A 15,740-nucleotide genomic window follows, 5' to 3' on the forward strand; every position below is an offset into this window, starting at 1 on the left:
TTAAACATCGACATAGCATCACACATAGAGATAACATTAAACATGGACATAGCATTACACATAGAAATAAAATTAAACATGGACATAGCATCACACATAGAGATAACATTAAACATGGACATAGCATTCTCCTCATGGACATAACATTTAATATGGAGAGAACATTACACATGGACACAGCACTACTCATGGAGATAAGATTAAACATGTAGATAGCATTAAACATGGATATAGCATTAAACATGGATATTGCATTAAACATGGAGATAGCATTAAACATGGATATAGAATGAAACATGGACATAGCATTACAAATATATGTGGCATAAAACATGGATATATCATTAAACACGGATATAGCATCAAACACAGACATAATATTAAACATGGAGAGAGCATTAAACAAGGACATATCACTACTCATGAAGATAACATTAAAGATGGAGATAGCATTAAATATGGAAATAGCATTAAACATAGATATGGCATTAAAGATGCACATAGCATTAAACAAGGATATAGCATTAAACATGAACATAGCACTCCTCATGGACATAACATTTAACATGGAGAGAACATTACACATGGACACAGCACTACTCATGGAGATAAGATTAAACATGTAGATAGCATTAAACATGGATATAGCATTAAACATGGAGATAGCATTAAACATGAATATAACATTAAATATGGACCTAGTATTAAACATTGACATAGCATTAAAAATGGCTATAGCATTAAACATGAACATAGCATTACACATAGATATGGCAGTAAAAATGGATATAGCATTAGACATGGTCATAGCATTACACATGGATATGACATTTAACATTTAGCTTTAAACACAGTCATAACACTCCTCATGGAGATAGCATTAAACATGGAAATAGCATTAGCATTGGATATAGCATTAAAAATGGACATAGCATTACACATAGAGATACCATTAAACATAAACATAACATTAAACAAGGACATAGCATTAGACATGGAGATAGCATCACACGTGGATATGGCATTAAAGAAAGACATAGGATTAAACATGGATATAACATTAAACAAGGACATAGCACTACTCATGAACATAACATTAAACATGGAGAGAGCATTAAACATGGATATAGCACTAAATATGGAGATAACATTAAACATGCATATAGCATTATACATGGAGATATCATTAAACATGGAGATAGCTTTTAACATGGAGATAGCATTTAACGTGGAGATAGCATTAAACATGAATATAGCATTAAATATGGACATAGCATTACAAATGGAGATAACATTAAATATGGACATAGCATTAAACATTGACACAGCATTAAACATGGACATAGCACTACTCATGGAGATAGCATCAAACATGGATATATCATTAAACATGAAGATAGTATTAAACATGGACATCGAATTCAACATGGAGATAGCATTACACATGGATATAGAATTAAACATGTACATAGCATTACATATGGAGATAACATTAAACATGGATATAGCATTACACAGAGATAGTATTAAACATGGACATAGCATTAAACATGGAGATAACATTACACATAGGGTAACATTAAACATGGACATAGCAATAAACATGGACATAGCATTACACATAGAGATAACATTAAACATGGACATAGTATTATACATAGAGATAGCATTAAACATGGAGATAGCATTACACAGAGATAACATTAAACATGGACATAGCATTAAACATGGATATAGCATTAAACATGGAGATAACATTAAACATGGATATAGCATTAAACATGGAGATAACATTAAACATGAATATAGCATTAAATATGGACATAGCATTACACACGGAGATAACATTAGCTATGGGCATAGCATTAAACATTGACATAGCATTAAACATGGATATAGCATTAAACATGAACAGGGAGGGAGACGAAGGGTAGATAATAGGGAGGGAGAGGAAGGGTAGATAATAGGGAGGGAGAGGGTAGATAATGGGGGGGGCAGCATTTTAAACTTCGCCCCAGGCGGCATTATGTCTTGGGCCGGCCCTGATAGCATTACACATTGAGATAGCATTAAGCAAGGACATAGCATTGAAAATGGACATAGCATTACAGATAGAGATAACATTACACATGGATATAGCATTAAACTTGGATATGGCATTAGACATGGAGATAGCATTACACATGGATATGGCTTTAAACATGGAGATAGGATTAAACATGGATATAGCATTAAACAAGGACATAGCACTATTCATGGACATAACAATAAACATGGATATAGCACTAAATATGGAGATAACATTAAACATGCATATAGCATTAAACATGGAGATATCATTAAACACGGAGATAGCATTAAACATGGACATAGCATTACACATGGAGATAACATTAACCATGGACATGGCATTGCACATAGCGATAGCATTAAACATGGAGAGAGCATTACACATAGAGATAACATCAAACATGGACATTGCATTAACCATTGACATAGCATTAAACATGGATATAGCATTAAACATGAACAAATCATTACACATGGAGATAGTAGTACACATAGCATTACACATAGAGATAGCATTACACGTGGAGATAGCATTACACATAGAGATAGAATTAAACATGGAGATAACATTAAACATGGACATGGCATTACACATAGAGATAGCATTAAACATGGAGATAGCATTACACATAGAGATAGAATTAAACATGGACATAGAATTCAACATGGATATAGCATTAAACATGGACGTAGTACTACTCATGAAGATAACATTAAACAAGGAGATAACATTAAACATGGATATAGCATTAAACATGGAGATAACATTAAACATGCATATAACATTAAACATGGAGATAGCATTAAACATGAATATAGCATTAAACATCGAGAGAGCATTACACATAGAGATAACATTAAATATGGACATAGCATTAAACATTGACATAGGATTAAACATGGATATAGAATTAAACATGAACATAGCATTACACATGGAGATAGCATTAATTATGGACATAACATTAAATACGGATATAGGATTCCTGTCACGTTACTAGAATTTCATATCACATTTCCATCTTTTTATTCTAATCCATGTATTCTATATATTTAGGAGACCTCACTTTGTTTGTCTAAAGATATACGTATGAGGTTTTTTTAAACATTTTCACTGTTGTCCTCATACCATCACTCCATCTACCCTTCCAAATTCTGCTCACACTGGCTCAAGTAACTTTCAACCGCCTTAAGCTGCTGCGACCTGTACCTTATAAGTCTCTATCGCTGTCCTTAACCACTGTCATGGAGTATAATGTTTTAAGTGGTGTGTAAGATGAATGTTAAAATGTGTTCTAATGTGTTTTACCCGAAAGATCAGTAATACATGTGTTAGAGATATCTACATATATGTTGGACTCCCTGCACATTCATGTGTAGAAGATCATAGCTGAGACAGTTATAAAGAGTCAGCGCTCTGTGTTTTCTCTGGAAGATGAATAGTGTATGTATGTTACAGAGAGCTGTGTATATGTTGGGCTCCCGGCGTGTCTGTGTGCAGGAGATAATAACAGAGACACTCTAACAGAAAGTCAGTACTATGACATAATAAAGACATTGCTGTTTCATCATCATAATAAAGACATTGCTGAAGATAATGCTGCTGCCGCTTATAACCGGTTTCTTCTTTTAACTTTACATTGTATTTGTGTTATACATACGCGTCAGAACCCAAGTTTTAAGGACAATTTGGAAATGAGGAATAGTTAATACTATAGAATGCCAGCTATTCCTGTACATATACCAGCAAGACGGTCCCTATATATAATACAAAGCAGAGGGGGGCACACCGACGGGTTATGGCCTAGGCACGGGCCTCCATAGTTTCCTGGATTCTGTTAAAAGTGGGGCACCAGGATATGATGTCATACCCTGGTGCCCAGAAGGGGAAGGGGCAGCAGGAAACACTATCCCACTTACCTAAGTCAGCACTGAAGGTAAATACATCACTGGGGGGCAGCAGGTAGTTCCTCCGGAGAGAGGACGATGCTCACCGTGCGGCCTTGTAGTACACCGAGGTGGGCGAGTGCTGTCTAACCAGCCTTAGATATAGCAATATAGTATGAAGAAATCCCCAATATTTATTTCTTACCAGGAAGATACAGCATTAAATATGGACATAGCATTACACATAGAGGTAGCATTAAAAATGGACATAACATTTCACATGGATATAGGATTCCTGTCACGTTACCATAACATCATATGGCATTTCCATGTTTTTAATACATGTATTCTATATATTTAGGAGACCTCACTTTGTTTGTCGAAAGATATCCGTATAAGTTGTTTTTTTTACATTTTCATTATTATCCTCATACCATCAGTCCATCTACCCTTCCAAATTCTGCTCACACTGGCTCAAGTAACTTTCAACCGCCTTAATATGCTGCGACCTGTACCTTATCAGTCTCCATCGCTGTCCTTAACCCCTGTCATGGAGTATAATGTTAAGCAGTGTTTGTATGTTTTGGGCGGTGTGTAAGATGAATCCTAAAAGAAAGATCAGTAATACATGTGATAGAGAGAGCTACATGTATGTTGGATTCCCTGCACATACATGTGTGGAAGATTAAAGCTGAGACTGTTACAGAGAGTCAGCACTCTGTGATAGCATTACACATTGAGATAGCATTAAACACGGACATAGCATTAAACATGGATATAGCGTTACACATGGATATAGCATTACACATGGACATAGCATTACACATAGAGATTACATTAAACATGAACATAACATTAATCATGGGCATAGCTTTAAACATGGTCATAGCACCACTCATGGAGATGGCATTAAATATGGATATATCATTAAACATGGACATAGCATTACACGTGGATACAGCATTAAACATGGACATAGCATTACACATAGAGATAGCATTAAACATAAACATAACATTAAACAAGGAGATAGCATTAGACATGGAGATAGCATCACACATGGATATGGCATTAAAGATAGACATAGGATTAAACATGGATATAACCTTGTATTCGCGGCATCGCGGCAGGTTCCGGAAGTGGAAATCCGCAGGTTCGCCGTCACGGGTTACAGGGCAGTGCGAATGAGCCTATTGGTCGCCTACAGGGACCTCCTCTGGCATCAACCAATTGGTTGATGCCAGAGGAAGACCCTGCAGGTGACCAATAGGCTCATCCCACTGGTCTCCCTCCCTGTTCAATTAGTTAAATGTCCGTACGAGCGACTTTACGGACATTTAACTAATTTTTGAACAGGGAGGGAGACCAGTGGCATCTGCAGGGTAAGTTGCAGCATTGGGGTTTTAAAACCCCAATGCTGCAACTTACCCTGCAGATGCCACTGGTCTCCCTCCATGTTCAATTAGTTAAATGTCCGTACGAGCGACCAATAAAGTCGCTCGTACGGACATTTAACTAATTTACAGTCTGTACGAGCAACTCTATTGGTTGTCAGCAGGGGGCTCGTCTGCCACTGGTTGATGGCAGACGAGCCCCCTGCTGACGACCAATAGAGTTGCTCATACGTACATTTAAACTCCTGGCGCCAGAGCTGCGTTAACCCCGTATTAACCCCTTAACCAAGGAAACGAAGAATAACCGAAGACGAAGAATGTCCACGAATATTCGCCTGAAGAGAAGACGGGAACGGGCTAATATTCGCGGAATACGAAGATTCCCCCCCCCCCGAAGACGAGCACGAAGACGAGCACGAAGACAAACACGAAGAGCCCCCTGGACATAGCATTAAACATGGATATATCACTACTTATGAAGATAGCATTAAACAAGGAGATAGCATTAAACATGGAGATAGCATGAAATATGAGATATAGCCTTAGACATTGAGAGAGCATTACAGATGGATATGGCATTAAACATGGACATAGGATTAAACATGGGTATAGCATTAAACAAGGACATATCACTACTCATGAACATAACATTGAACATGGATATAGCATTAAACATGGAGATATCATTAAACATGGAGATAGCATTAAACATTGACATAGCATTAAACATGGATATAGCATTAAACAAGGACATAGCACCACTCATGAACATAACATTAAACATGGATATAGCATTAAACAATGACATAGCACTACTCATGAACAAAACATTAAACATGGATATAGCATTAACCCCTTAACGACAATTGCCGGTCCTGGCACGACACGGAAAAGCATGTGCTTTACGACAATTGACGTGCCAGGACCGGCACGTCTTTAAACGGGTGCAGAAAGCGATCTACTTTCGCTTTCTGCACCCAAAAAGCGTTGCTGAATGCCTCGACCTCGAGGCATTCAGCAACGCCGCGATCGGCACGAAGGGGCCATCTCTGGCCCCTCCACGGGGCGTCAACATCCGCCATACTTTGTATGGCGGCGGACGCCCGTTTTAAAAGCGTTTAGGAGGCGATCAACGATCGCCTCCTAAACTTAAATGGTGTCGCTGGAATGCCTCGATCAGGAGGCATCCAGCGACACCAAACACTTACCTTTCGGTGGGCTGTGACCGCTCCGGAGAGCGGTCACAGCCGCAGCTGCCGGTGATCTTCGCCATCAAGGAAGATGGCCGCCGCCCTGCAAGAGAAACAAGCAAGTTTTAAAAGCTCGCTAGACGGTCTCCAGACCATCTAGAGAACTCTGGCTCCACTTGCAGGTTGAATACAGGTACTGCATTCACCATGCAAGTCAATGGAGCCCAGCTTTCTAATCACATTGTGATTAGTAAAAAAAAAATTAAAAAATAAAATAAAATTAATAATTAGAAAAAAATAGTAAAAAAACAGTAAAATGTAAAAATCATTTCCCACTGATGTCACTATCAGGGGAACCTCCAAGTTGAAAAAAAAATGTTTAAAAATTTTTTTTTAAAAAGGCAACAAAATATAAAATATATATATAAAAAATATATTTTTGTGAGCAAGTCCTAAAATTAGCATATTAGCTTAAAACAATTCTCGCATGGAAAGAGTTAAAATACTGGCATATTAAATGCCCGTGGGGTGTCTACTTTTAAAAAAGGTATGATTTGATGGGGTAAATTGAATTGGCCAGGTTCAACAAGGTCCCAATTAACACCGGGGGAAGGATGGCCACACATCTAATTTCCAATTAGAAAAATGCACACGTACCAAATGTGGCCTTTTAGTTCCCCCAAAAAATGACAAATTCATGCATGTGGGGTATCACTGTACTCAGGAGATGTTGCTGAACACATATTGGGGTGTCGTGTGACAGCGGCATATACCAGGAGCTGTAAATTCATACATAAAGTAGGTGTGTGTGGGAAAAATACACACACAAAAATACTACTGCAAACTTTGAAACAATGCTGGTGGTAAAATGTGTGCATGCAAAGAGTTAAAATACCAGCATTTAAAATACCCTGGGGTGTCTAGTTTTCAAAAATATATGGTTTTGTTGGGCACACTGAAATGGCCCGGCTCAAAGATGTACCAAATAGGGCATGGGCAGTGGATCCCCAAATGCCAAAGTTCAACATTGAAAAATGCGCATGCCCCAAATGTGGCCCTTTTGCCCCCAAACAGCCAGGCAAAATCATTCATGTGGGGTATCACTTCGCTCAGAAGATGTTGCTGAACACATATTGGGGTGTTTTGTGATAGTGACATAAACGAGAACATTTTAATTCATACCTGAAGTAAAATGTGTGTGGCAAAACAAATGCAAAAAAATGACTACCACAAAGTTTGACAAAGACTGGTGGTAGATATGGTGCATGGAAAGAGTTAAAATACTAGCATTTGAAATACCCTGGGGTGTCTAGTTTTCAAAAATATATGACTTGATGGGGTAAATTGCATTGGCCGGGTTCAAAGATACCCGAAATGGCACATGGGGGGAAGAATTACCAGATTTGGAAAAAATGGCTTTGAAATAGCAAAACGCTACCTGTACTTATTGCCCCATAATGGGTAGAAAAAAGCAAAAAAACATAAAAACATTGGGTATTTCTAAACTCAGGACAAATAGTAGAATCTATTTAGCAGGTTTTTTCATTACCTTTTTTAGATGAGTAAAAGATTTTTCAACTAAAAGTTAGAAACAGTCATTTTTTTCTAAGTTTTTCACCATATTTTATACTTTTTTTAGTAGTAAATAATAAGATACAATCAAAACAATGTCATCTAAAGAAAGCCCTTCTTGTCCTGAAAAAAACAATATCTAATGTGTGTGGGTTCAGTAAACGGGAAAGAAGAAAATTACAGCTAAAGACGAGCAGCGCAGAAATGTTAAAAAGGCCATTGTCACGAAGGGTACAAAAAGTAAAATCAGCCTTTGTCACGAAGGGGTTAAACAAGGACATAGCACTAGTCATGAACATAACATTAAACATGCAGATATCATTACACATGGATATAGCATTTTACATTGCCATAGCATTAAAAGTGGATATAGAATTTAACATGGACATAGCATTACACATAGAGATAACATTATACATGGACATAGCATTACACATAGAGATACCATTAAACAAGGAGATAGCATTACACATAGAGATAACATTAAACATGGACATAGCATTAAACATGGATATAGCATTAAACTGGACGTAGCACGTAGCGTTAAACATGGAGAGAGCATTAAACATGGACATATCACTACTCATGAAGGTAACAGTAAACAAGGAGATAGCATTAAACATGGAGATAATATTAAACATGGATATTGCATTAAACATGTACATAGCAGTACTCATGGACAGAGCCGGCCTTAGGTGTTCTGGCACCCTGTGCGAACTACTCCTCTGGCGCCCCCCCTCACTACCCCCCCTCTGCCCCTTCAAACTACCCCCCCTGACCCTTCAAACTATCCCTCCCCCTGACCCTGCAAACTACCCCCCCTCTCCCTACTTCTCCTTATTCTAACTTACCCTAACTAACAACAAAAAGAACAGATGTTTTAATTCAGGTGCAGAGGGGGCGGCAGCGGACCCTGCGGCGGCTGGCGCGGACCCCGCGCCGGCGCCCCCTGGAGTGTGGCGCCCCGGGGACCACCCCAAAGCTCATGGAGATAGCATTAAACATGGATATAGCATTAAACATCAAGATAGTATTAAACACGGACATAGCATTAAACATGGATATAGCATTAAACATGTACATAGCATTAAACATGGACATAGCATTACATATAGAGATAGCATTACACATGGGAATGGCATGAAACATGGATATAGCATTAAACATGGACATAGCACTAATCATGTTTAGCACTAAACATGGAGATAGCATTAAACATGGATATTGCATTAAACATGCATATAGCATTAAACATGGGGATAGCATTAAATATGGACATAACATAACACATAGAGATAACATTAAACATTTATATAGCATTAAACATGGACATAGCACTACACATGTATATAGCATTAAACATGGACATAGCATTACACACAGAGATAACATTAAACATGGATATAGCATTTAACATGCATATAGCATTAAACATGGACATTGCATTAAACATGGACATAGCACTACACAAGGATATAACATTAAAAATGGACATAGCATTACACAAATAGATAACATTAAACATGGATATAGCATTAAATATGGATATAGCATTACACATAGATATGACATTAAACATGGACATAGCATTAAACAAGGATATAGCATTAAACATTGAGATAGCATAAAGCATGGACATAGCATTAAACATGAATATAGAATTAAACATGGATATAGCATTAAAAATGGACATATCAGTAATTATGGAGACAGCATCTAACATGGATATAGCATGAAACATGGACATATGGAAATAGCATTAAACATATATATTGAATTAAACATTGATATAGCAATAAACATGGGGACAACATTAAACATGGATATAGCATTAAATATGGAGATAGCAATACACATAGAGATAACATTAAACATGGAAATAGCATTACATATAGAAATAAAATTAAACATCGACATAGCATCACACATAGCGATAACATTAAACATGGACATAGCATATCATATAGAAATAAAATTAAACATCGACATAGCATCACACATAGAGATAACATTAAACATGGACATAGCATTCTCCTCATGGACATAACATTTAACACGGAGAGAACATTACACATGGACACAGCACTACTCATGGAGATAAGATTAAACATGGGGATAACATTAAACATGGACATGGCATTTCACATAGAGACAACATTAAACATGGATATAGCATTAAATATGGAAATAGCATTACACATAGATATGGCATTAAAGATGGACATAGCATTAAACATGGAGATAGCAATACACATAGAGATAACATTAAACATGGACATAACATTACATATAGAAATAAAATTAAACATCGACATAGCATCACACATAGAGATAACATTAAACATCGACATAGCATTCTCCTCATGGACATAACATTTAATATGGAGAGAACATTACACATGGACACAGCCCTACTCATGGAGATAAGATTAAACATGTAGATAGCATTAAACATGGATATAACATTAAACATGGATATTGCATTAAACATGGAGATAGCATTAAACATGGATATAGAATGAAACATGACATAGCATTACACATTGAGATAACATTAAACATGGAAATGGCATTAAACATAGATATAGGATTAAACATGGAGATAGCAATACACATAGAGATAACATTAAACATGGACATAGCATTAAACATAGAGATAACATTAAACATGGACATAGCATTACAAATATATGTGGCATAAAACATGGACATATCATTAAACACGGATATAGCATTAAACATAGACATAATATTAAACATGGAGAGAGCATTAAACAAGGACATATCACTACTCATGAAGATAACATTAAACATGGAGATATCATTAAACATGGAGATAGCATTAAACATGGAGATAGCATTACACATAGATATGGCAGTAAAAATGGATATAGCATTAGACATGGTCATAGCACTACTCATGGAGATAGCAGTACACATGGGGATTGCATTTAACATAGGGATTGCATTTAACATGGGGATTGCATTTAACATGGACATAGCATTACACATTGAGATAGCATTAAACATAAACATAATATTAAACATGGAGATAGCATTAAACATGGACATAGCATTACACATTGAGATAGCATTAAACATGGAGATGTCATTAAACATGGATATAGCATTGAACATGGACATAGCATTACACATGGATATGACATTTAACATGGATATAGCTTTAAACACATAACACTCCTCGTGGAGATAGCATTAAACATGGAAATAGCATTAGCATTGGATATAGCATTAAAATGGACATAGCATTACACATAGAGATAGCATTAAACATGGACATTGCATTAAACATGGACATAGCACTACACAAGGATATAACATTAAAAATGGACATAGCATTACACAAATAGATAACATTAAACATGGATATAGCATTAAATATGGATATAGCATTACACATAGATATGACATTAAACATGGACATAGCATTAAACAAGGATATAGCATTAAACATTGAGATAGCATAAAGCATGGACATAGCATTAAACATGAATATAGAATTAAACATGGATATAGCATTAAAAATGGACATATCAGTAACTATGGAGACAGCATCTAACATGGATATAGCATGAAACATGGACATATGGAAATAGCATTAAACATATATATTGAATTAAATATTGATATAGCAATAAACATGGGGACAACATTAAACATGGATATAGCATTAAATATGGAGATAGCAATACACATAGAGATAACATTAAACATGGACATAGCATGACTCGGGCACTATCTATAACATACAGCTGAATACATAAAATAAAACACGTGAGACATGAGGTCGTTGGAAAAGTGTAAGGCCACAGCGCTTTATTACTGTGACAAATAAAGAAATAAAAGAAGATATGAGATAGGTTATGCATACATCACATTTTAAAACCAGATAACATTTTGTAGGGATATCCCGCCAAATACCATGCGGAGACCGCTGGGTCGGAACACCCTACCCTTTAAAGTTCCCCCAGGGACTGAACCCGTGGAGAAACTGAAATACACATAACTGAATGGTATAACAACCAATAAAACACAGCATACCTATCTCAAAACATCCGCCATAGCTAAATTAAAATTAAGAAGGAGACAAGTAAAAAAGGGGAGGGAGGGCGGGGATTCACTGCTTTAAGCGCTGGTCAAAGTATCTGACCAGCGGCGGGAAAAAGGGGGTCACCTAAATAGACAGCCAAAAAACCCCACCCAACCAGCCGGGGAACCCCATAGGGTGTCCTTTATCTGACCCCCTAAGGACTGGCAACAAGCTTTCTGTTAGACTAGGCCCAGTCATGCAGCCCTTCCTCTTAATATCCAGGGCTTGACTTTACATATAGAAATAAAATTAAACATCGACATAGCATCACACATAGCGATAACATTAAACAAGGAGATAGAATTAGACATGGAGATAGCATCACACATGGATATGGCATTAAAGATAGACATAGGATTAAACATGGATATAACATTAAACAAGGATATAGCACTACTCATGAACATAACATTAAACACGGAGAGAGCATTAACCCCTTCGAGACAAAGGCTGATTTTACTTTTTGTACCCTTTGTGACAATGGCCTTTTTAACATTTCTGCGCTGCTTGTGTTTAGCTGTAATTTTCTTCTTTCCCGTTTACTGAACCCACACACATTAGATATTGTTTTTTTCAGGACAAGAAGGGCTTTCTTTAGATGACATTGTTTTGATTGTATCATATTATTTACTATTAAAAAAATTATAAAATATGGTGAAAAATTTAGAAAAAAATGACTGTTTCTAACTTTTAGTTGAAAAATCTTTTACTCATCTATAAAAGGTAATGAAAAAACCTGCTAAATAGATTCTACTATTTGTCCTGAGTTTAGAAATACCCAATGTTTTTATGTTTTTTTGCTTTTTTCTACCCATTATGGGGCAATAAGTACAGGTAGCGTTTTGCTATTTCAAAGCCATTTTTTCCAAATCTGGTAATTCTTCCCCCCATGTGCCATTTCGGGTATCTTTGAACCCGGCCAATGCAATTTACCCCATCAAGTCATATATTTTTGAAAACTAGACAGCCCAGGGTATTCCAAATGCTAGTATTTTAACTCTTTCCATGCACCATATCTACCACCAGTCTTTGTCAAACTTTGTGGTAGTCATTTTTTTGCATTTGGTTTTCCACACACATTTTAATTCAGGTATGAATTAAAATGTTCTCGTATATGTCACTATCACAAAACACCCCAATATGTGTTCAGCAACATCTCCTGAGTACAGCGATACCTCACATGAATGATTTTGCCTGGCTGTTTTGGGGCAAAAGGGCCACATTTGGGGCATGCGCTTTTTTCAATGTTGAACTTTGGCATTTGGGATCCACTGCCCATGCCCTATTTGGTACATCTTTGAGCCAGGCCATTTCAGTGTGCCCAACAAAACCATATATTTTTCAAAACTAGACACCACAGGGTATTTTAAATGCTGGTATTTTAACTCTTTGCATGCACATATTTTACCACCAGCATTTTTTCAAAGTTTGCAGTAATATTTTTGTGTGTGTATTTTTCCCACACACACCTACTTTATGTATGAATTTACAGCTCCTGGTATATGCCGCTGTCACACGACACCCCATAATGTGTTCAGCAACATCTCCTGAGTGCAGTGATACCCCACATGCATGGGTGTGTCATTTTTTGGGGGAACTAAAAGGCCACATTTGGTACGTGTGCATTTTTCTAATTGGAAATTAGATGTGTGGCCATCCTTCCCCCCGTGTTAATTGGGACGTTGTTGAACCTGGCCCATTCAATTTACCCCATCAAATCATACATTTTTTAAAAGTAGACACCCCACGGGCATTTAATATGCCAGTATTTTAACTCTTTCCATGCGAGAATTGTTTTAAGCTAATATGCTAATTTTAGGACCTGCTCACAAAAATATATTTTTTATATATATATATATTTTTTTTTATTATTTTTTTTTTAAAAAAATTTAACATTCTTTTTCAACTTGGAGGTTCCCCTGATAGTGACATCAGTGGGAAATGATTTTTACATTTTACTGTTTTTTACTATTTTTTTCTAATTATTATTAATTTTATTTTATTTTTTAATTTATTTTTACTAATCACACTGTGATTAGAAAGCTGGGCTCCATTGACTTGCATGGTGAATGCAGTACCTGTATTCAACCTGCAAGTGGAGCCAAAGTTCTCTAGATGGTCTGGACCATCTAGCGAACTTTTAAAATTTGTGGTTCCTGTTACAGGACGGCGGCCATCTTCCTTGATGGCGAAGATTGCCGGCAGCTGCGGCTGTGACCGCTCTCCGGAGCGGTCACAGCCCATCAAAAGGTTAGTGTTTGGTGTCGCTGGATGCCTCCTGATCGAGGCATTCCAGCGACACCATTTAAGTTTAGGAGGCGATCGTCGATCGCCTCCTAAACGCTTTTAAGACGGGCGTCCGCCGCCATACAAAGTATGGCGGATGTTGACGCCCCGTGGAGGGGCCAGAGATGGCCCCTTCGTGCCGATCGCGGCGTTGCTGAATGCCTCGAGGTCGAGGCATTCAGCAACGCTTTTTGGGTGCAGAAAGCGATAGTAGATCACTTTCTGCACCCGTTTAAAGACGTGCCGGTCCTGGCACGTCAATTGTCGTAAAGCACATGCTTTTCCGTGCCGTGCCAGGACCGGCAATTGTCATTAAGGGGTTAAACATGGATATAGCATTAGACATGCATATAGCATTAGACATGCATATAGCATTATACATGGAGATATCATTAAACATGGAGATAGCATTTAACGTGGAGATAGCATTAAACATGAATATAGCATTAAATATGGACATAGCATTAAACATTGACACAGCACTAAACATGGATATAGCATTAAACATGAACATAGCATTACACATGGAGATAGTACTACACATAGATATGCAGTAAACACGGACATAGCATTAAAATGGACATAACATTACACTAAGAGATAACATTAAACATGGACACAGCATTAATCATGGACACAGCATTACACATAGAGATAGCGTGTAACATAAACATAGCATTAAACATGGAGATAGCATTAACCCCTTCAATCCCCTATAGACGTACCGGGACGTCTAGCCTTTCGTGCAGCGTCAGGAACACATCCCTGCCGCTGCACGGGAGAACAGGCTGTCGTTTGACAGCCTGGACCCCCCCCTGCAGCCCGATCCCCTGTAACAACTTGGTGTGTCATTAGCCTTGGGGGACTGAACCACATCCAGGTCAGTGACATTACTGCCGGATGTGCGACACTGGGGGAGAGAGAGAGAGAGAGAGATAGAGACAGAGAGAGTTCGTTTTGCAGAGCTGCAGTGCTTAGTGCAAAACCACATTATATATTGGGGATAGTGTAGTGTTTTAGAAATTGGCCAGGTAGGTACAATGGCGCAACATGTCTTCAGCGCTGAGGAGGCTCATGACTGCCTCACTCAGTCTGATGACGATGCCACTCTGACCGCGTCAGACGCCGAGGCCACTCTGACGGCGTCAGACGCCGAGGCCACTCTGACTGCATCAGATATTGATCCAATATCTGAGGAATCCTGCTGTGCGTCAGATAATGACGAGTCAG

This window comes from Sceloporus occidentalis, unplaced genomic scaffold (assembly GCF_023333645.1).
Source record: "Sceloporus occidentalis isolate IW3139 unplaced genomic scaffold, rSceOcc1.0.p SCAF_48, whole genome shotgun sequence".
NCBI classification, from domain to species: Eukaryota; Metazoa; Chordata; class Lepidosauria; order Squamata; family Phrynosomatidae; genus Sceloporus; species Sceloporus occidentalis.